Consider the following 21,093-nt stretch of genomic DNA (forward strand, 5'->3'; position numbering starts at 1 on the left):
TTTTATAAAACCTTTGTATAACAGATAATGTGTAGGACAATTAATATGTTAGCTAAACTGGGGTTAAAGGGGTTTGAAGGGGATGAATGACAGTCTAATATTAATAAGATAAAATTTCACAGGAATGCATACAGTATAGTTCCGAAAAACTAAGTTCATAAGAGGGAGGAGACCTTGTTCAACAACAGTTAATATGGAGACCTCAAGCTCTGTTTGACTGCAACATCAATATGCAGGAACACTGTGATACGGCTGCTAAAAAAGGAATGCAATCTTAGGCTTTAGTAGTAGGTTTGACACACACAACAAAAAAATGTTGGTGCACAGAACACTTTACACTGAACTGTTGGGAGCACCATGCTAGCATTTACAACTTACAGTTACCTTGAATGCTTCCCCTCCTTTCCCCTCACATGCAACTAATATCTTGTCCCATCTATTTCTACTCTTTAAATATTTTGTGACCATTGTGGTGTTGAATTGGAATTGGAGACATGAATATGAACTCATATATGTGTGTATATATGTGTGTGTGTGTGTGTGTGTGTGTGTATGTATATATAGTGTTCCTGCATATTGATGTTGTGGTCAAATAGAGGTTGACGTCTTCATATTAACTGCTGTTGAGCAAGGTCTCCTCCCTCTTTTCTCATGAACTTAGTTTTTTGGAACTATACTGTATGCATTACTGTGAAATTTTATCTTATTAATATTAGACCATCATTCATCTTCTAGCTTTATGCTCAGACATGGGAGGCAGGGCTCCTGGTGATGGGCCATTATGTATACTTTAAGCTATAGCCAACTCTCTTTAATGATTAACTTGTAGCAAAAGCAATAGAATACAATGGTTAAAGTAAAAGAAACATCCAATATGGAGTCAGATTTGTTCTTCCTTATTACAGACAGAAGGAAAGAACAAATGCTAAAGCAAATAGGGTAAAATGTTAAGGAATGCTGAATCTGCGTAGAGGATATAATAGAGTTCTTTGAAATGTTTTTGCAACTTTTATGTAAGCAAGGAATTATATTAAAATTAGAAGCTAAGAAGAGGAACTTCTGAATCTGACCCAAGTAATTAGCAAGAGATCGTTTCCTGAATCTAATCAATTTTTTCAATGCAATCTAGAAGATTCCACCTGCAATTTACAAAGAAAAGAAGTGGAAAAGTGTATAAAGTCTCTTGTTTACATTAACCCTGTTGTTCAATATGCCTTATGTTTTATCATGCACTGGGGAAATCATATCACCTTCCAGCAATCACCAGGTAGTCAGCTTTCAATAACAGAATTTCAAAGACAAAGGAAAACACAAAGTTAGATCTAACAGACTACGTTTTTGGATACTAAGTGTGATCTCAAGTAATCTAAAAATATGCCATAGGTGTCACATCTGGGGCAGTTTCATCCTTAGGTTATATCTGCCATACCTAACATTGAATGCTAAGAAGAGAATTCTCAGCAGAGTGCTCTAGACTTAGAGTTATAATTCAACTTCAGCAGTCACTAGATGAATTTTGAAAGATACCAGTTATATATCTAGTAGAGTTATATTCCTAACAAGAACCCTATACATAAAATACTATTATCCTAGTTTTAGAAATAAAGAAACTAAAGCAAAGAGATGTTGAGTAACTTTCCCAAGTTCACACAGCCTGTAAGAACTCAAGCTGGCACTTGAATCCTGCAATACCACCAAAGATAGCTCTCTCTCTCTCTTCTCTCCGCTGTGATGTGAATGACATAAAGACCCTAAAGACACACATTTTCTAAGAGAGACTTTGCTCAGGCATGGTAGGTAGAAGAAATGCTACATAGAGTCAGTATAGCTATCCTCTTATGGAGGGGTGTCCAAAAATGTTATTCATACTGGCTAAAATATATATAAAACATCTTAAATGTTCAATAATAGAAATTGGTTAAATGAATCATGGTAGGTACAATGGAGTATTATAAATTATTTTCAGAAAATATTAATGATCATAAGAAAGTGAATACTATATAATGTTTCATTAAAAAGAGTAGGATACAAAATTATTTAGACAGTATGATACACCATATATTTAGCATATAAGTGGGTGTATACACTTATACATAGGAAAAAGACTAGAAGGAAATAAATCAAAAATGCTAACATGTTTATCTCTGAGTATTGCAGGTTACTGAAGTTTACATTTGTGCACCTTATCTTTATTTTCAAAGCTTCCTAATGTTACTCAGCACTATTTTTATAATTTTAAAAAGCCAATAGACAGTGCTAAAAAGATTCACTGTAGCTTTTGAAAAGATAAGAAGGAAAATAATAGATGAGTAAACCCAAGAAGCCTAGGAGACATTCATCAAATAAACCAGGAAGTGGAGAGAGAGTCCCAACCAGTTGTAGGCTCTGGAAGGAAGAGATCTGGTGAGATCAAAGGAGAGGGTAAGTATGGGAGAACTGTCAGCCTCACCACCACCCTCACATAGGTTTCCAGTGACAACACTGGTGTCATCTTCTAAATAAGGGATAGCAAAAAAAAAAAAAAAAAAAAAAAAAAGGCAAGAAAAGTATAGTGTATCCACTGTTTATAAGAAAATTCAGGGGAAAAAAATCTAATAGAAGTAGGGATCCCCTTATTGCCTGAAAATTGGTAAGATATGAGACATAAAAATAAAGTACTATTTATAATGGAACATAAAAAAAAGAACATTCAGAGGGCAAAAATCAAAAGTAATAAGCTTTGAATTCAGAAATTAAAAAGAAACAAAAACAGGGCACTGAAACTACTCTGTACAATTCCGTAATGGTGAGTACATGGCATTTCACATTTGTCAAAACCCACAGAATGTACATCATCAAGAGTGAACCCGTAATGTAAACTATGGATTCTGGGACATAATGATGCGTCAATGTGAGTTCATCAGTCGTAACAAATGTACCACTCTAATGTTGATGGAAGAAATTGTATATGTGTGGAGACAGAGAATATATGGGCACTCTTTGTACTTTTCACTTAATTTTGCTGCGAACCTAAAACTGTTCTAAAAATAAAGTTTTAAGTAAAAAATAAAATTTAAAAAAGAAAGAAAATCTAACATAATATGCTAATCATTCCATATTTAAGGAGATTTAATTGGATTTATTTAATTTGAATTGATTTAATCCAACTGTATTTACTTGAATTTAAATTTTAATATGTGTCTTTATATTTTATGCCTACATTTCCAAGGAAGAAGCAGAATATTTTTTAGGTGAGTGTGCACGTATTTGTGTGTGTTCACACGTGCATGTATGTGAATGCACAGATGACAGAATAAGCTACTAGACATAAAAACAATTAAAAGAAAATTCTTGCCCTTTAAGAGAGTGCATAGTCTAGCAGAGAGGCAAATATGTGGTCAGGGACACCCTCTCCTGAAAAAACGTGCTGTATACTGCATTAACTCCAGGGGGCCATCCACATAGCAATTAGGAAATGAATGTTATAATTTGGAACTGCTCAGCAGTCTTATACAAAGTTACAAAACATCAAGAAGAATAGACTGTGGGGACTATGTGACGAGGTACCCATTTTCTTGGTGGCAGTGATGGAGGCTTCATAGACCAAATGATGTAGGGCTTGAGATTAACAGAATGAAAAGATGGAGGGCATGCTCCAAGCATGAGCAAAAGCAGGATTGGGGAAGAGAAGATAGTGTTTCATGTTTCCGGAAAGCAAAATGCAAGGTGGGTAATGACAAAAGATACACTGGAGAATTAGGCAGGGCCCAGATGGTGAGGCTATAGAGAATGAAAATTTTATACTGGAGGCAGGGAGTGAAGAGACATGAAGAGCTTTAAATAAGGACACGACATGATTAGATTTTTATTTTGGAAAAGTAATCTTTAGGTAGTAAGGAGGGGTTCCAAAATAAAGACAGGAAGCCAGTGAACTCAACATTGCAATAATCTAAGGGAAAATAATGAGGATCCAAAATATGGTGAGTGTTGTGATGGGAAGGAGTCAGGAGAGGAGAGGAGGAAACAGACACAGAGCTATGGAGAAGGTGGAGTCCTGGGAGTTGGCATCTAATTGAACGTGGTGGTGAAAGAGAAGACAAACTCTCAAATGACTGTCTCGGCTACCTGGCCTGGTCACTGGAGAACATAAGAAAGGGATCACGTTCCAGGGAAGAGATGAGTGTGTTGAATTGTGAGTGCCTGTGTGACATCCACATGGAAATGTTCTGATGACAACTGGATATTTGGATCATTTCCTTTTCAGATAGATGAATCCATGCTTCAGGATCCATAGCTCCTCTTTATTTGCTATGTGGACACACATCAGAGGACAATGCAATGTGCGGAGGGAAGTGGTCCTGTCAGCTTAGAGACGACCTTCAGCCCGGGATCAGGGAAAGACTAATGCTGGCTTGAACCAAGGTGAACAGTTTCCTCTTTTCTAAGTCATCATTTCTTTGCTGTTGGACTGCTGTTCTGGAGAATGCTGGCAGGGTAAAGCATATGTCTTCTCCCTGATCAGGGTGGTGCTTAGCTAGTGTCTCCATACATGGAAAGGACATAAATGAAGCTGAGTGTGCAGACACTGAGCATTTAAAAACATCCAATTAAGAAAAAATAAATCACTAGCTATCTTGCTATATTAGCATGAAAAATACATTTATTATTAATAATATAATTGAATGAAGCTCTCTGGAAAGCATTCTATAAAAATCATTTAACACTGTCCATCATCCAAGAGATTTTGGAGAACAAAATTTCAAATGTAAAAATAGCAAACAGAAACAAAGTGATTAAATTTGAACAAATACATAAATATCAAAGTATGTAGTTTTGAGGCGGGAAGCCCCATAAAAAAACTGGCAGGATCTCTAGGTAGGGCTGCTGCTCTTCTCCCAGCACCACCCAGTTCCCTGGCCCAGAGGCTCTATTGCACTTTTTGCCTCTAAAGTGGCTAACTTACACCTAGAATTCTATTGGTTCCCTGAGCTCACTTCTGATTGGTTATTTCATTCACTCCTGATTGGTTATTACTCTCACTCCTGATTGGTTATTACTCTCACTTCTGATTGGTCCACTTCCCTAACTTCTGATTGGTCCATTTGTAGTACTTCATTTGCATGGAGCTCACTCCTGATTGGTCTATTTCTACAAAGCTTGTTCCTGGTTGGTCAACTTCTGTTATACTTTATTTGCATATGATGTTGCAAAGTGTAAAACTGGCAGCCTATAAAAGGCCTATGTAAACCTACAGATGGGGGTCCAGAGCTTGAAGTGTTAATTTGTCTGGGCCTGCTGGCGTGATAAACCTGAGTTTTCCAACTCTCCGGGAGCTGCTTGATCTCTTTCCTGGATCCAGGTTGCTGTCACAACTGAGCTGTAACACTGCAACAATTTGAGGAATGGTGAACTCAAAGGGTTGCAGTTGGAGACAAAATAAAATAGAGAAACAGCCACCTCCCTTTCAAACTACTAAGAAAAGCTTTGTCAATAACACAAAACTTCATCCGTGTGTAGAGTGATGAGTCTGTATTTCTGGGAATGGAAGAACTTTCCACATGAAAGAAACAGCCTAGAGTGGTTTGTAAAAAGGGATGGGATAATCTGATAAAAGAACTGTGTCAGTTTTCTTGGAGAGAGACAATACATTGGATCTTAGAGGTAGAGAGTGGGGCTCTCTAATTGAAACTTTTAACGGGAAGCCATTTCGATTACTACTACCGATACAATGCCTCCACTTAATAATAGTAATTGCTAAATTGAATTATATCAGTTATGAGTGTATATAAAACCACCCCATATCGTGGCTTATGGGATAGAAATAAACTTTGAGTTACATCAGTTTTATTATGCATTCTTTCCAGGGTTAATTTGAGTGTTGTTACCTCTGTTGTTAAGTTTCCTGTTTTCAAGTGAAATGACAATGTGCTTAAAAGTGCATATTTTAGGAATTTAAAATACGTTTCTATTTTAGGTGAGAGAAATAAGCTGCGTGAAAAGAGGAATTTCTGAAAAACAAGGAAATTATTTTCATCCAAATATCCTTCGTGATTAAAAAATTTTAAAAGGCTGAAAAGAATCCAGAACATGTTCAGCACTACAATATTTCTGCCACAAAATGTTGGTAGGATGAGCATGTTTATAATTGCAACCAAACAACCTTCACCACTGGTAACTACAGGGGCAGAACAGGTTTTGCAAACAATAGCTTGTAAACAGAAATTTACTAGGCTAGAATTCTTTTATTGCTTGTAAACATTAATGATAATATTTATTTTAAATGAATACCCAAATAAAGGCAATGCTTGAACTTTTTTGAGGTACAAGTCAAAAGGACAACATACAATTGTCATTTAGAATTGAATACAGTTTTTTTTAAATCTTCCTCAGTCTGACCTGAGAAGGACTCACTTCTCATACTCCATTGTATGCCAAATAATGATAACAATACAAGCAATGACAAAATAATTTTTACTGAGCATGTACTATGTGCAAAGCATTGTTCTAAATGTTTTTCATGTGCTGAGTAATCTAAACCCTGCAAATCCTTGTGAGGAAGTACCTTACGTGATGGAAAAATTCAGCACTATCTACAGTTTTAGGCCCTGAAACTTTCTCAAAAAGATTAGGTAATGAGTTTTGAGTATTAACAGAGAACAGGGCACAGTATAAAAATTCAATTCCTGAATGAAGATATTCAAAAAGAAAATTAAGAATGGACTATAGGACAGCCATAGTAATTGGACTTTAAAGAGGAGAAGAAAACTTAGCAGATGAAGACTGAGTACCTTTTAGAGCTCAGTCAGATTTGGCCTAGAAGGTGAATTCACAAGAAAAAGGATATTGAAGAGAATAGGAAAAATCTGCTGGGAGATAGGGACTAATCTTTAAAAATAAAGCCAAAGCATTTGTTTATTCTTGCTTTTATTTCTACTAGGAGAAAATTTTTGAGATATATGTCAGATAATGTTTTGCCTATGTTTCCCTCTAGGAGGTTTATTGTATCTTGTCTTATGTTTAAGTCTTTGATCCATTTTGAGTTGATTTTTGTATATGGTGTAAGGGAGTGTTCTAGCTTCATTGTTTTACATGCTGCTGTCCAGTCTTCCCAACACCATTTGCTGAAGAGACTCTTTATTCCATTGTATATTCTTGCCTCCTTTGTCAAAGATTAGTTGACCAAAAGTTTGTGGGTTCATTTCTGGGCTCTCTATTCTGTTCCATTGGGACCTAATGAAACTTATAAGTTTCTGCACAGCAAAGGAAACCATAAGTAAAACAAAAAGACAACCTATGGAATGGGAGAAAAGTTTTGCAAATGAAACCGACAAAGGCTTGATCTCCAGAATATATAAGCAGCTTATACGACTCAATAAGAAAAAAATAACTCAATCCAAAAATGGGCAGAAGACCTAAACAAGCAATTCTCCAGGGAAGAAATACAAATGATCAAAAGGCACATGAAAAAATGCTCAATATCACTAATTATCAGAGAAATGCAAATCAAAACTACAATGAGGTATCACCTCACACCAGTCAAAATGGCCATCATTCAAAAATCCATAGATGACAAATGCTGGAGAGGCTGTGGAGAAAGGGGAACCCTCCTACACTGCTGGTGGGAATGCAGTTTGGTGCAGCCACTGTGGAAAACAGTGTGGAGATTCCTCAAAAGACTAGGAATAGACTTACCCTATGACCCAGGAATCCCACTCCTGGGCTTATATCCAGAAGGAACCCTACTTCAAGATGACACCTGCACCCCAATGTTCATAGCAGCACTATTTACAATAGCCAAAACATGGAAACAGCCTAAACGTCCATCAACAAGTGACTAGACAAAGAAGATGTGGTATATTTATATAATGGAATACTACTAAGCCATAAAAACTGACAACATAACACCATTTGCAGCAACATGGATGCTCCTGGAGAATGTCATTCTAAGTGAAGTAAGCCAGAAGGAGAAAGAAAAATACCATATGAGATTGCTCATATGTGGAATCTAAAAAACAAAAACAAAAACAAACAAAGTGTAAATACACAAAAGAAATAGACTCATAAACATAGAATACAGACTTGTGGTTGCCAGGGTGGCAGAGGATGGAAGGGATAGACTGGGATTTCAAAACTGTAGAATAGATAAACAAGATTATACTGTATAGCACAGGGAATCACAGAGGAAAAAGTGTGATAATGAGTGTGTATATGTCCATGTATGACTGAAAAATTGTGCTGAACACTAGAATTTGACACAACATTGTAAAATGATTATAAATCAATAAAAAATGTTAAAAAAAAAAAGCCAAAGCAGCACATGTTCCCCATAACCCTAGTTTTTTGGTCATTGTGTAACTTGGGCTATTCACAAAGGCAGTGTGGGTAGAAGAAAGGATTCTGGACAGAGGGTCCAAGAAACTGAGTTTTCATCTTTATTCTGTTGTTTATCAGCCATATGACACTTTACAAGTCACTCCTCTTCTCTGAGCTTTATTTCCTTATTCTAAAATAAAAGCAGTGATATGTTGGTATCGTTGTGAATATTATACAGATAATATGCTTTTAAAAGTGTAAAATGCTAAACAAGTGAAAGATATTGTCTGCATTCTTTTCAGGTTCAGTCACTGGACATTATTCTTCCTTTTCTTGATCTTTTTTCTTGTTGGCAAAACAAAGTATCTTGGCATCAGCTTAGAATTCAGTTATGCTAAGCTTTTGAAATTCTTAAATAAAAAAGCAGTTAGGTGAAGGAAAGAGAATGTGTTTCTGAGCCTGGAGCAGGACTAAATTCCTGAGCCTACACTTCAACAATTCCTATACTCAGGTCAACAAGTTGCAAGTCAATAGAATGCATCTTCTGTGGATGGCTCCGGGCAAGGGATAAGCCTGAACTTGGAATCAGACACAACTCAACAACAGATAGTACAAACAACCAGCTTAACAATCTATATTGTGTAAGAGATAATTTACTGTCTGATCACAGTCTATAAATCTTGGAGAAGTTTAGGTTAACAGAGGGTTACTCTATCCATCATAGGTCTAACCCTCTTCCTAGCCACCCTGTCCTGACGAACTCAGCTCTAGCAGTGTCTGGAGGTTTGATATAGCACGATGGCAAGTAGGGGAAGCGGAGGAGGCCAGCCTGGGCTTCAGAGTTACAGTGGTGTGGCTGGAGGCAGTGGAAAAACATCGTATGTTGTGCCCAAGAGAGTGCTGTTACTCTAGAGCCAGAGGTGATGGCAGAAAATCACATAATGTATCCACTGGGGCCAGAACAAAAGTCTGAGCTATGTTCGGGAATAAATCAGGACAGAGGAACCGAGCCAGTGAGATAGGAAACCAGCCTAACAAAGTTTTGGTTTGCCGTGCTGACATCCAGAGTAGATCCATTAAAAGAAGTTACAATTAGTGTATAACTAGAGTAAATATAACATATATATGTATATAGTTATTGTGGAGTTTTTTTTGGTTTTTTCCTAACATTGTGAATACATACTTCCATTCATAAAACATTTCAAGAAATAATTAACAATGGATCACTGATAATGGGGACATCGGCATTAGGCACCTCACGGCAACATCACTCTGACCACTGTTTGTGATGCTGGACCCTAGGATTGTTACGGTCTTTTGAGTTTTCGCATTGTTTGGATTGTGAGCAATCAAGAGTCTCTGCAACATTTTCAAAATTACTGACCTGGAAAATTCATTAACCACACACACACAAAATAAAACTCAGTGCCAACAAAGGAAAAGCACAAAGGCAGAGAAAATAAAATATTAGGAGGAATGATACTTATTCCAGTAGTTGGGTAGAAAATCAGCTAAAATCTTTGACAAGTGAATTGAAGTGAATTACAATGAAAACCTGAGAAAAAGATAACTGACTCCCAGAGAATGGTTCATTAAACCTGGGAGGAAAGACAAAGTCAAGGTGAATTAACAGCATGTTTGCTATTGATTCTGTTTAAAACTTTGACTTAGAATCTTGAAATTTTCACTGAAAAGGTATACCCCCTAAATTCTAATCATCTCCACAGGTTATAAATGAATATAAAAATTTGAAAAAATGTTTTGAAACAACACATCAAGTGATAGTTTTTAAAAATGGAACAGTTGTAAACTGACTATACCTCCGTTTAAAAAAATGGAACGGCAGACAGAAGTTGAAAAGTGGAGAAAAAGAAATAATGCTCACTTGTCATAATTTCTGAGATTTATTCCTAACTTCCTAACTTCCCCCTTCCCATGTAAGATTAGAGGGGGATAGTAAAGACCAAGAGAGGCGGATGGCTTAATTCTCCAGAGGAGCACAGGTTCAGACTTGCTATGTGGAAGAGCAGGGTTTTCGTATAAAAGTGACTGCCCTGTGCAATGTCACCTAACATTGATTATTTACGTCAGAGGGTCTTGGCCTGTTAACAAAAAGGAGTGGGATGTTATGTGATGTTATGCAGCTGACAGCAGCCCTTGCCTTACCTTGAATCCATGACTTTAGATAATCTAGATGTCAACATGTTTTCCCCTAAGGGGAGAAAAAACCCGGTGTGACATTTTTCAAAGTATGTAGGAGAAAACCAAGCTGAATGTGGCTAACCAACACTTAGGATTTGTATGATAGTATTTTAAAAGAAAACTGATGACTTTCTTCTTTCTAGAGTTTTTAGAAACCTTTGCAACAACAACAACAATAATAATAATACAAGGATGTTGAATATAATGTAATATGGTGGGATAAGAAAACAGATATTAATCAACATGATTTTTCTCTCATTCACTGTCTGCCCCTCTAAACCACCCTCCTGCTTTTAGCCTCAGAGAGGTGGGTTCCTGTTTGGTCCGTTGGGAGACTGAACACTTGCCTGGCAATCAAACGTGACAACATCTTGATTTTTAAACTTAAATTTTAAATAGAAAGATTTAAGAGGCAGATAAAGGTGATGGGGGGGAAGGAATTCTGTCTGTTCTCTCTGCCCTCCCCATACAGATGTGAGAAGGGAAGGGAGGAAGGGCTGAAGAGTTGAGTGTAAGTGTGGGGAGCCTGCCTCCCCCTACTTCCTCAGGTGAAGTGCAGAGTTGGCAAAAGGCACCACACAAATATAACCATCTTTCCAAGCATCTTCTTCCTCCCTTCGCTCCCCTTAAGTTTGATGACCCCCAAGTGGAGAATCTGTGCCTTCTGTTCTAGGTGAGGTCCAGGGAAACGGCAAGCTTCCAGAAAAGAAAGCACCCATCCCCATTCATGTTGGTGCAGCATGTAAAGTGCAAATCTAGCATGAGAGTAAGCATGAGAGGGCTGGAGGAAGGTCCCCTGGTCTGAGTCTCATCAACTGGACAAAGGGAGGTCAAATTTGATGGAACTGGTACAGCATGGGCACTCTCCACTAGAAATCTGTTGAGTCCATGGCTACATCTCAGCAGACTGTCATCTGCAGGCAGTGGAATTGACTTCCAGGACCACCTCTTTGCCCTTTAAAAGACTGTGATTTACTTCCTTTGCTGAAGACCCGGCAAATCAGACCAAGGCTGAGAAGTTGACCCTTCTTTCCCCACCCATGGCAGCACTGAGAGAGGGGAACAAAAGGCATACATCTTGGAATGACTGAGTTTACAAACTTATGGTTGAAAAAGCCCTTAGTTTACCTGATGTGACAAGACTAAATTTTTACATCCAGTGGGGGGAAAAAAAAAACCAGATGGTGGGCTTCAAGTTAGAAAATAATTTTAGCATTTGAAGATGAAAGTTTTAGTTTCTTGTACACTATGAACTTTGTGCCTGCTTCTAATAATAATCGTTTCAAATAAGCTCTTTTGGGGATCTCTGTCCCTTTCCTTATGTGCCTGGATAATTATTTGGCTGCCACCAAAGCAGCAATCTGAGTTGTACAGCAGCCAAGAAAATCTCAGATCCTATGTTTGCTAATTGGACGTAACAATCCACACTCAGGGGCAGCAGGGAAAATGGGCTTTACTCTGCCGGAATTGTTTGGGCTTCCATTTTTTGGTTAGCCCCAGTCTCTCATTCCAAATTCCTTGACCCCAAAGCTACTTTCCTGGCGTATAGCACCCAATTCTCTACTCCAGTATAAGAAATGCTCATTCTTCCACGATATCTGGAGAGGAGAAGGCTTTCTGTGGGAGAAGATGAGGGTTTGCCGCTGGCTAGAGCTTTGTGCTTCTCTGCAACTTGACCACTTTAGAATTAATAAGAGTAAATATTAGAATTAATCCACAAGGAACCAGGAGTCATAAACATTAGTCAATAATATTCTGGCATATAATCTTTCCATTTAAAAAAATCCGATAAATACAAATCATAGCTTATAAATCAAATTAGTAAGAAACAAGTGAGTCAATGATATCGCTCTAGGTTTAATTAAGTAAAATTTGAAAACTTATAGTTCTTAAATTATAAAATGGAGTCCCAGATGATCACTTCTGCCTGATCTCTGCAGGAGATGCTTAGGTTATAAAGGAATGTTTGGGGGAAAAGTAGATTATTTAGATTGAATCTTGAAATGATTCTTGAAGATTTCCATTTTTCCCCCTCTCTATACAAAGTTTGAAGCAGAGAAAATGATGATAAAGAGGACATGACTTTGGTCATTTAGAACTTTGAATAAGCCAAGGTGCTTTGATTTGAAGAATACTTCTATTTTTCTTAAAAAGAGCACTTCTATTTTCTTAGGGTGCAATATACTAACAAAACTTCCATTTCTATTACTTTTTATAGGTTTTTTCCTGGGTTCGGGTTGTTTGCATCTACTATTTGACATGATCTCTACAGCACGTCTTATCTTTTCCCATTTTACAAAGGGACATTTATAACCTGAGGGGTTAGGTGACATGTTAAAGGGTTAGGTGACTTATACTAGAAGCCAGAAGGAACTCTTGCCTTCTGGCCCAGAACCCATTGATTCATTCTGTCTCAACTGTTCTATGCCCCAGGGACACAGCAGAGATGAAAAAGTCCCTTACGCAAAATGGATAGTGTGTTAGGTAGTAGTCCTTACTTTGCCAGGACTGTTTTGGTTTCCATTTTTCGGTTAGCCCTAATTCCCCTTTCCAAGTCCTCTGACCCCTGAAGCTACTTTTCTGGTGAATCACACCCCAATTCTCCACCAGGTCTAAGAAACGCTCATTCCATTACATCTGGAGAGGCCAAGGCTTTCTGTGGGAGAAGATGAGGGTTTGCAGGTAGACAGAGTTTGCGCTTCTCAGAAACCTGATCACTTTGGAATTAATAAGAGCAAATATTAAAATTAGTTCACAAGGTACTAGAAGCCCCTTACAAAAAGGGAGAAAAATACGGCATGCAAAGGGATCTGGAGTGGGGAAGGGAAGTATCTGTGTGTGTGTGTGTGTGTGTGTGTGTGTGTGTGTGTTTGGGAGGGAAGGAGGGAGAGAGGGGGTAAAATGTGGGAAGGGATCACACAAATATCTGGGGGAAAGAGAAGTACTGGCCAGAGGACAGAGGTCAGCTAAATTCGGCCCACCACCTGTTCATGTAAATAAAGCTTTATTAGAACACAGTCCCATTTGGCCATTAACGTATTGTCTGTAGCTGCTTTGGCACTACGTTGGCAGTGTTGAGTCATTGTGACTGAGGCTGTATGTGACACATAGAACTGAAAATATTTGCTCTCTGGACCATTAAAGAAAACATCTGCTGACTCCTGGTTTATGCAGAAGGAACAACGAACACAAAGCCCTCTGGCGCAAGTGTGCTTGCTGTGTTCAAGGAATAGCAAGAAAGCAAGTGTGGCAAAGGTGAGGGAACCAGGAGAGGGTCAGAGAAGACAAGGATGGAGAGAGAGTGAAGACCGATCTGGCAGGGACTTTAAAGGCCGTTGTATAGAACTTTGACCTTTACTCAGAGGGAGATAGAAAACCACTGGAGGAGGCTGAGCACAGAACAGACATAATCTAACTTACAGTGTAAATTGATCAAGCACTCTTTTTAGAACAGATGAGAGGGGGTTAGTTTGGTGTATACTGCAATAATCCAGATGAAAAATGATTCTGGCCTGTACTCAGGTGTGAAGGAGGAAGTTGTGAGAATTTGTCAAATTCTAAATATATGATAAAGATAGTGCTGGTGGGATTTCCTGGTAATTGTGTGTGTGTGTGTGTGTGTGTGTATTTGTGCACGTGCGCGCGCGCGCACGTGTGTGGGGGTGGGGGAGGGGAGGGAACTGGGTCCAAGTTTACTTGTGTGGGCGTGCACATCTGGGAGGACAGACCCTCCATTAACAGACAAAAGGATGATTGTGGGGCTGGGGACTTAAGGCATAGCTCATGGTTGGGACTGAAGAATCTAGTTTGGACAGTACAATTTTAGATGCCTTTTGGATATCCAAGTGGAGATGTCAAAGAGGTATATATGAGTCATATCTAGAATTCAGGGGGAAGGTTTGAAACAGACATACAAATTTGGGAGTCATTAACATTTAGATAACATTGAAATCACAAGAACAGAATAAGATTACCTAGAGAGTAAATATAGCCGTCACAGAGAATGGCTTGAATAGCTACCATTTAAATTCAGTGTATGTGACAGGTTTTGAGCTAGGAACTTTATACTTTCTGTCTCTCTTACAGCCCTCTACCTGGGTAGGCATTTATACACACACCTATTTTGCATATGAGGAAATGAACACTGATGTGCTAAGTGACTGGTCGGACACCACCTAGCTAGTGACAGAATGCAGGCATGCCTGCCTCAGTGGTAGAGCCCTCTCTGCTCTGCGTGGACATAAGGGATAGAAATACAAGAATGAGCTTCAGCTCTGCATATTTGAATAGCTAAAGAGGCCGTAGAACTCTGCAAGTGGGCTGCCCATTAACATCGACATCATCACCAGATGGGCACCTCTGCTCTAAGTTTCAACTGCAGTGAGACGCTTCTTTAAGGAAACCACGAGGCTGGTAAGCCATGATAATGCTATCGTGGAACTTCCTTCTCGATGAATAAGCAGAACATTTCTCACTGAAGAGCAGATTAAGACGCGGACACTACCAAGGAATTTATGCATCGATGTCATGCTAAGGTTAGATGCCCTAACAGGATGCTGGACAACTCCTTTATTAAATCGGAGGAAATAAACCTCATGACTAAAAACTGAGTATGAATCATTTAAAACAGTACAGAGATAGAGAATATTACTCAGCGACAGATGTGACCCACAAACTTACTAAAATCTTCATAGTGTCGCTTTCATCCTCACAAAAGCAAAAGTTTCTTGGTTGACTGATAGTCTCGAATGATATTGTTTCCACTGGCCTCTGGAAAGTGCAGTCATTCAAACTTCCAAAAACTAATGTGGAGCAAAGAAAAGCCTGTTATCCCCCTTTCTTGTCTTCCTACAGGCCTGGCTGAAAGGAATCATCACTTATTTTTATCCCTACAAAAATCAAAAGGGGCTCATTCTTCCATGTTGAAGGGTGGATAGGAAGTAACCTGTGTGCACATGTGAGAACATCCACTTATCCCAGTTACAAAGCCACACCTTGAAGTGACACCTTCACTACAGTGATGAGGAAACCATGGAAGGGAAGTTATGCTTGGGGCCTGCTGAACAAGATCAAGTCTTGGTGGAAATATTTAGGTCACACTGGTCTGGATGAAACCTAGTGGGAGTAGTCAGAGGTTTTAGATGAATAATGGGGAACTGAGAGATTCCAGTTTCTTTCCTCCTCCACCTTCATGTTTTCCAACCCCAGGTGTTGCTTCCATGGAAGCCCATCATCTGGGACAAGGTACCATGATGATGGTACCAATGGGAGAGCATTGGTAGGGAGAGTCTGCAATGATACACAGTAATAATCGTCAGGAGAATCAGAAGATGCATTTGGCATTGATGCTTGTCATTTCTTTTAGGGATTTTGCTTCTTTATCACTATATTGTCATCTTACTGAGTGCCACGAGCAAGTTGTGTCATATTTGTATTTCCCACAATACCCAGCAAAGTACCTGTCACACAGTGGGCACAGAGCAAATGCTTATGGAATGGAATGCTAATAATCACCCTGCTGGCAGACACACATAAGAACCAGGATTCACATTCCTAATCCTCTGTTTTGGAAATTGTACTAGTACTGCATTCTTCTGTTTCTCCCTTGCTTTAGAGACTTTAGACATTTTGTTTCTCCAACAGCATGATTATTATCTCTCAGGATGTGTTTACGGGCCAGGAACAAATAGAACGAAACCACTAAAGTGTACATAGTCACATTCACATTTCTTGTCGCTTCCCTGGGAAGAGTATTCTTTGTTTGTGCTTCTGAGCTATTCACTTTTTTTTTGTCTGATTAACTGAGAATATTAGCTGAGTGTTGGAGAGAAGGGAGTAGATGCTGCCACATAAGAAAGTATATATAGAAGAAAATGTCCAAGAGGTTTAAGGAGGAGGGAATTTGGACAGAGTAAGCTACTAGCAAAGGCTGGGCTTTCTAAGGAGAGAGGGATCTGGGATATTGGAAAAATCGCCACGAGGTAGGGAAGAGTTGGGGGGGGTTACAAATAGGTGAAGAGAATTCTGGGGAAGTGGGACTAAGCTAAGAATTTTATCATCCTTCAAAAATTATCTTAAGAAATCAAGAAAGATCTAAATTGTTCTCCAAGGTTTTGGGAGTTAGGGGTATGTGTGTATGTGTGTGTGTGTATGTGATTGTGCTGAGAACTGAAAGTTTGTTTTATTTGGGGTACAGTCAATATCTTGTGTGCTGATTTTGGTACCATGCTGGTTTACTAACACGTTAGTAGGTTATTTAATAGCGATTTTTCATTAAAAATTGTATGCCCAGGGAGATGGGTAGTAGCTCAGTGTCAGTGCTTGTGCTTAGCATGAACTAGGTCTTGGGTTCAATCCCCAGTATCTCCATTTAAAAAATTTAAACAAAACTGTATGTCCAAACAAACTTAGTTTGTGCCATTGGTCATAGAACAAAGAATAGTACAGTGGCCACTGGAGGTTGAATTGAGACCACAGGTGTGTGAAAATAGAATAACAGAGTAACATAAAAAGAACAGATGACCCTGAGATCAGAGGTTACCTAAAAGCTGAATTCATTTGACCCAGAGCTGAGGGAAGCAGATACTACAACTGTAAGTTTGTAAGCACATTGTTATTGGACTAAGTGGACAGTGTTTATTAAAAACACAGCCAAGGAATCCTTTCTGAGCTTTAAAGCTTGATGCCCGGCCAGTGTTGACGAATTCCACCCGCTGTGGTGAGACTATGCTTACCCACCCTCTATGTAAATCCTCCAAGAGTTCATTAGAATCACTTGCATGTTTTCATGTTAGTACTATTATCTTGGCTCTTGATGGTTCCTTGGAGAGAGCATTGCTCCCACTCTCAAGTCAAGGTTTTTGCCTTGATCCCTTTTGATTGCTCAGGTTGGGTCGACCAGAAAGAATGGAGAGTTGGCAACTAAAAGTTGTACAGCCAGGTGGCCAAGAGAAGTGACACAGCTGTGTCTAGCCCCAGTGCTGGAGACAGAGGACCCTGTCCTACCAGTCACGCACGACTGACACCCTCTCACTGGGCTGCCATATCAAGCAGCTCTCTCTGAGGGGAAAAAAGTGTTCAGTTTTTTTGTTAACATGCTCGCACTTAGTTAATTGGCCTGTGTGCTGAGTAGTGTTTAATTAAAAAAAAAAAAGTGTGGCCTGGTGATTCCCTCTGAATCACACTTGGTGTGCTTGACCTACCCTAAGGAATACTTTTCAAAGTATTATCATATACAATTTATTCTCTTTGTATGTGTGTGTGTGTGTGTGTGTGTGTTTGTTGGGGAGGCATAAACGGAGAGAAAGGACAGGCGGGGTGGAAAAGAAAAAAGCAGTGTGGTTGGGGGTGGAACAAAATATTAACTTTAACTGCCTTTCCAAGCTTACTTAGTTACCACAGTATATGAAATGTGGTGGATTACATAAAGAACCAACTTTGTCGTTCACTCTTCAGTCCACAAATCAAATCATAAGTAGTTATTTACAACAAGATTTAAATAATTAAATAAGTAAAAATTCTGGGAGCATTATTCCTTACCTTGAATATGGTTCCTATTGTAGAAAGAGAATTTGAAATACATAAAAAATATATATATTTACTGAGGAACTCCTAATTGCCGAGTTCTAAGTTTTCAGAATTTGACAATATTTTTCACTTATATTATTGAATGCCTCATAAACTGTTCATTGGGTTCAATTAGTTTTGTTTTGTACTTCTGGAATTTTCCTTTCCCATGAACTTACTGACCTTTGCCTAGGCATTTTTGTATAGAGTTTAATGATATTCATACAAATAATATTAAATAGTGAGAGAGGTGATCTATGGAATAATGAATGTTCGTTAATATCTGCCAAATCTGTTTTTCTAGACAGGCCAGAGCCTGACAAAGAAGATCACAGTGTAGTGGATCCTGCTTGTTCCCAGACAAGCCTTGTTTATTTAGCTGATGATATTTGTCAAGTCCATTCAGGTACAACTGGTAACTGGACATTATCCAAAAATCATAAAAGTGGAAATTAAATGGCAACACCACTCTTCTAAGTGCTCAGGCCAAAAATGGAGGCATCACTCTTGCCTCTTCTCTTTCTCTGATACCCCCCATCCTGGCAGCAAATCCTCTTGGCTCTACCAGAAAATATGATACAGAGTCTGACCTTTTTTCACCACAACCACTACTTTTAACCCTTCCTCTAAGCCGCGATTTCTTTGCTGGATTAATGCAATGGCCCCTTACCTGTAGAGAGAATTCTGAGAAAAGGTAAAAATGACAGTGAAAGATGGCTACAATATTTCTGCCTTCCTTTATATTTTGGGCAGGTTGTGTATAAAGTTCTGGCAGAATATTTGTTTGCAAGAATCAGAAACCCTATTCAAACTCGTTTACACAAAGAAAAAAAGTGTTGCTAGATTTCACAAGGAATAAGAACTGGGAACTGGAAAGTCAGGAATGGAGACTTTTCTCTCCACCTCACTGGAGTCACTTCTCTGTGTGTATAGTTTGTGTGTCTGCTCCATTCTCCTGGATTCCATAGATGTCTGGGCAACCTCATCTTCAACCCCAGCTCTGCATGACTTCCCAGGTGAGACTAATTAGCATCTTTATGACTCAATTCCAGATTCCCAGAAGATGATCTCTTGGCTTGGTTTACTTCAGGTGTCTGCCCTTGATCCAGTCAGTTTAGACCAAGACTCATGGTCACAGGATCAAAATACGGTTGCCAGGTCCAGCATTTCAGCAAGGCCTCGGGAACTCATTCAGAAAAGATGGCAAGAACTAGGCAAACTAACTAGTTAACATCTCTACCACAATTTACGGATAATTTAAATTCAATATTCTGTTAAATGGTGTAGTGAATCAATTATTATCATAAATACATCCTTTAGGACTCAATAAATGAAAATTATATAAATGGATGCTAGCAGGTGAGAAAGATTTGGTCTACCTTCAGAAAGTTTCTGCCAATAACGTAATTTCTCCTTAAAATACTTATTTTCAGTTTCTACTGTATTCCTCTCAATCAGCATCCAGCTGCCCCTGTGAGACCAATAACAGAGTCTTTGATAGCCTGGTAGTATTTAAACAGGATAATGAAGACTGGCAGATTCAGGAACGCTATGAATTCTTGGTCTTGGGACTTTCATACCAAATAATTTAATGAGCTGCCTTTCTTTTTGGGTTTATTTGTTTCTGTTTTTGTTTTTTGCCTTTTACTTTTCCTTGTATTAACTGAGTATTATCTACAGCTGTCCTGGCTTAACTAAATGTAATATCGCTATTTATAATTTGTCAGTGGTATGTACTATTATGCTATCATCTCCTGGTCCATTCTTCAATAAGTAGGTAACAAGGAATTCCACTTGGGAGAATGTTACTTGGCCAAAGGCAGAAAGCTACTAAATTGTTTGGAATCAACACACTGATTCATTCATTAAAACAAAACAAAAATAAATAAATAAAATTTTGTTAAGAGATTATTAAAATTAATAATCTCTTGAAACTTTTAGTTATGTGCTAAATTTAAAATGAATAACAAATTATTGAATTTTTAATCATTTTAGTCTAAACTTTAAATTTCTAATTAATTTTCATTTAAAATTAAAATTTTTATTTTAATTTAAAAATCAATTGATCAATTGAAACAGACACAAGAAATATCATGAGTTTGAGTCTCCATTATTTTATCCTTGCCATCATAAAGGTAGATATTTGGAGGGCATTGTTGTTTTTTGCCTAACAGAATTCTGCATATGTCCCTTGAAAGTAAAAACTGGGGGACTGGCTTAAATTGGTGATCTGTTGAAGTCCCTTTCACCTCAAGGACCCTGATAGTAGTTTTTCCATTCTACTATGTATTACTAATATAATGCACACTTTACATTTTTGTTTCCAGTTTATCTTTACAAAACCCTAGGAAGAAGGTAGCTTTAATTTCATTTTACACATGAGGAATCTGACCCCTAGGCAAAGTAAGGAATTTGCCCAAGGTTGCACGTATTACCAAGGTCTAGATTGAAATCTATGTCTGGCAGACAACAAAGCCTAGGATTTTTCCACTATATCACAAGGCCTATCAGGAAGAAATTGTCCCTTTTCCCAAGTTTCATAGTCCAATGATGACAAATCATCCAACAGATTTCTTTTCAAACTAGATGAAAATTCTGTGGGGAAGTAATCTCTCTGTTTTGCAATTCACCCCTCTGGAGGTATTTGTATTTTTAAAAAGCTCTCCGCGTAATTCTGATCACCTCCCCAGCTGCCTTCCAATGTTCCTCGCCTTCTTCTTCACCTGGTCAGCACCTATTCACCTGGACTCAACTATGGTCAATTTACCATTTCAGGTCCTCTTCATTTCTCCACTTGCGTGATTCCATCAATGAACTCATCATATTGTTTCACAATTACTTATTTACGTGAGGTTTGCCCTCTTTTGACAGGGGACCTTGCTTAAAGCAAGAATTGCATTTTTGTGTCTTCAGTATCTAACACAATGTCTTACACTCAATAAAATGCATTTCAGAGAACTAAATCAGTAAACAAACATTTCAGAGCCACTTGAAAATAGCCTGAGAAAAATCTTCAAATTTGTTTCATTGTTC

The sequence above is a fragment of the Vicugna pacos genome, chromosome 8 (genome assembly GCF_048564905.1).
Source record: "Vicugna pacos chromosome 8, VicPac4, whole genome shotgun sequence".
Lineage (NCBI taxonomy): Eukaryota > Metazoa > Chordata > Mammalia > Artiodactyla > Camelidae > Vicugna > Vicugna pacos.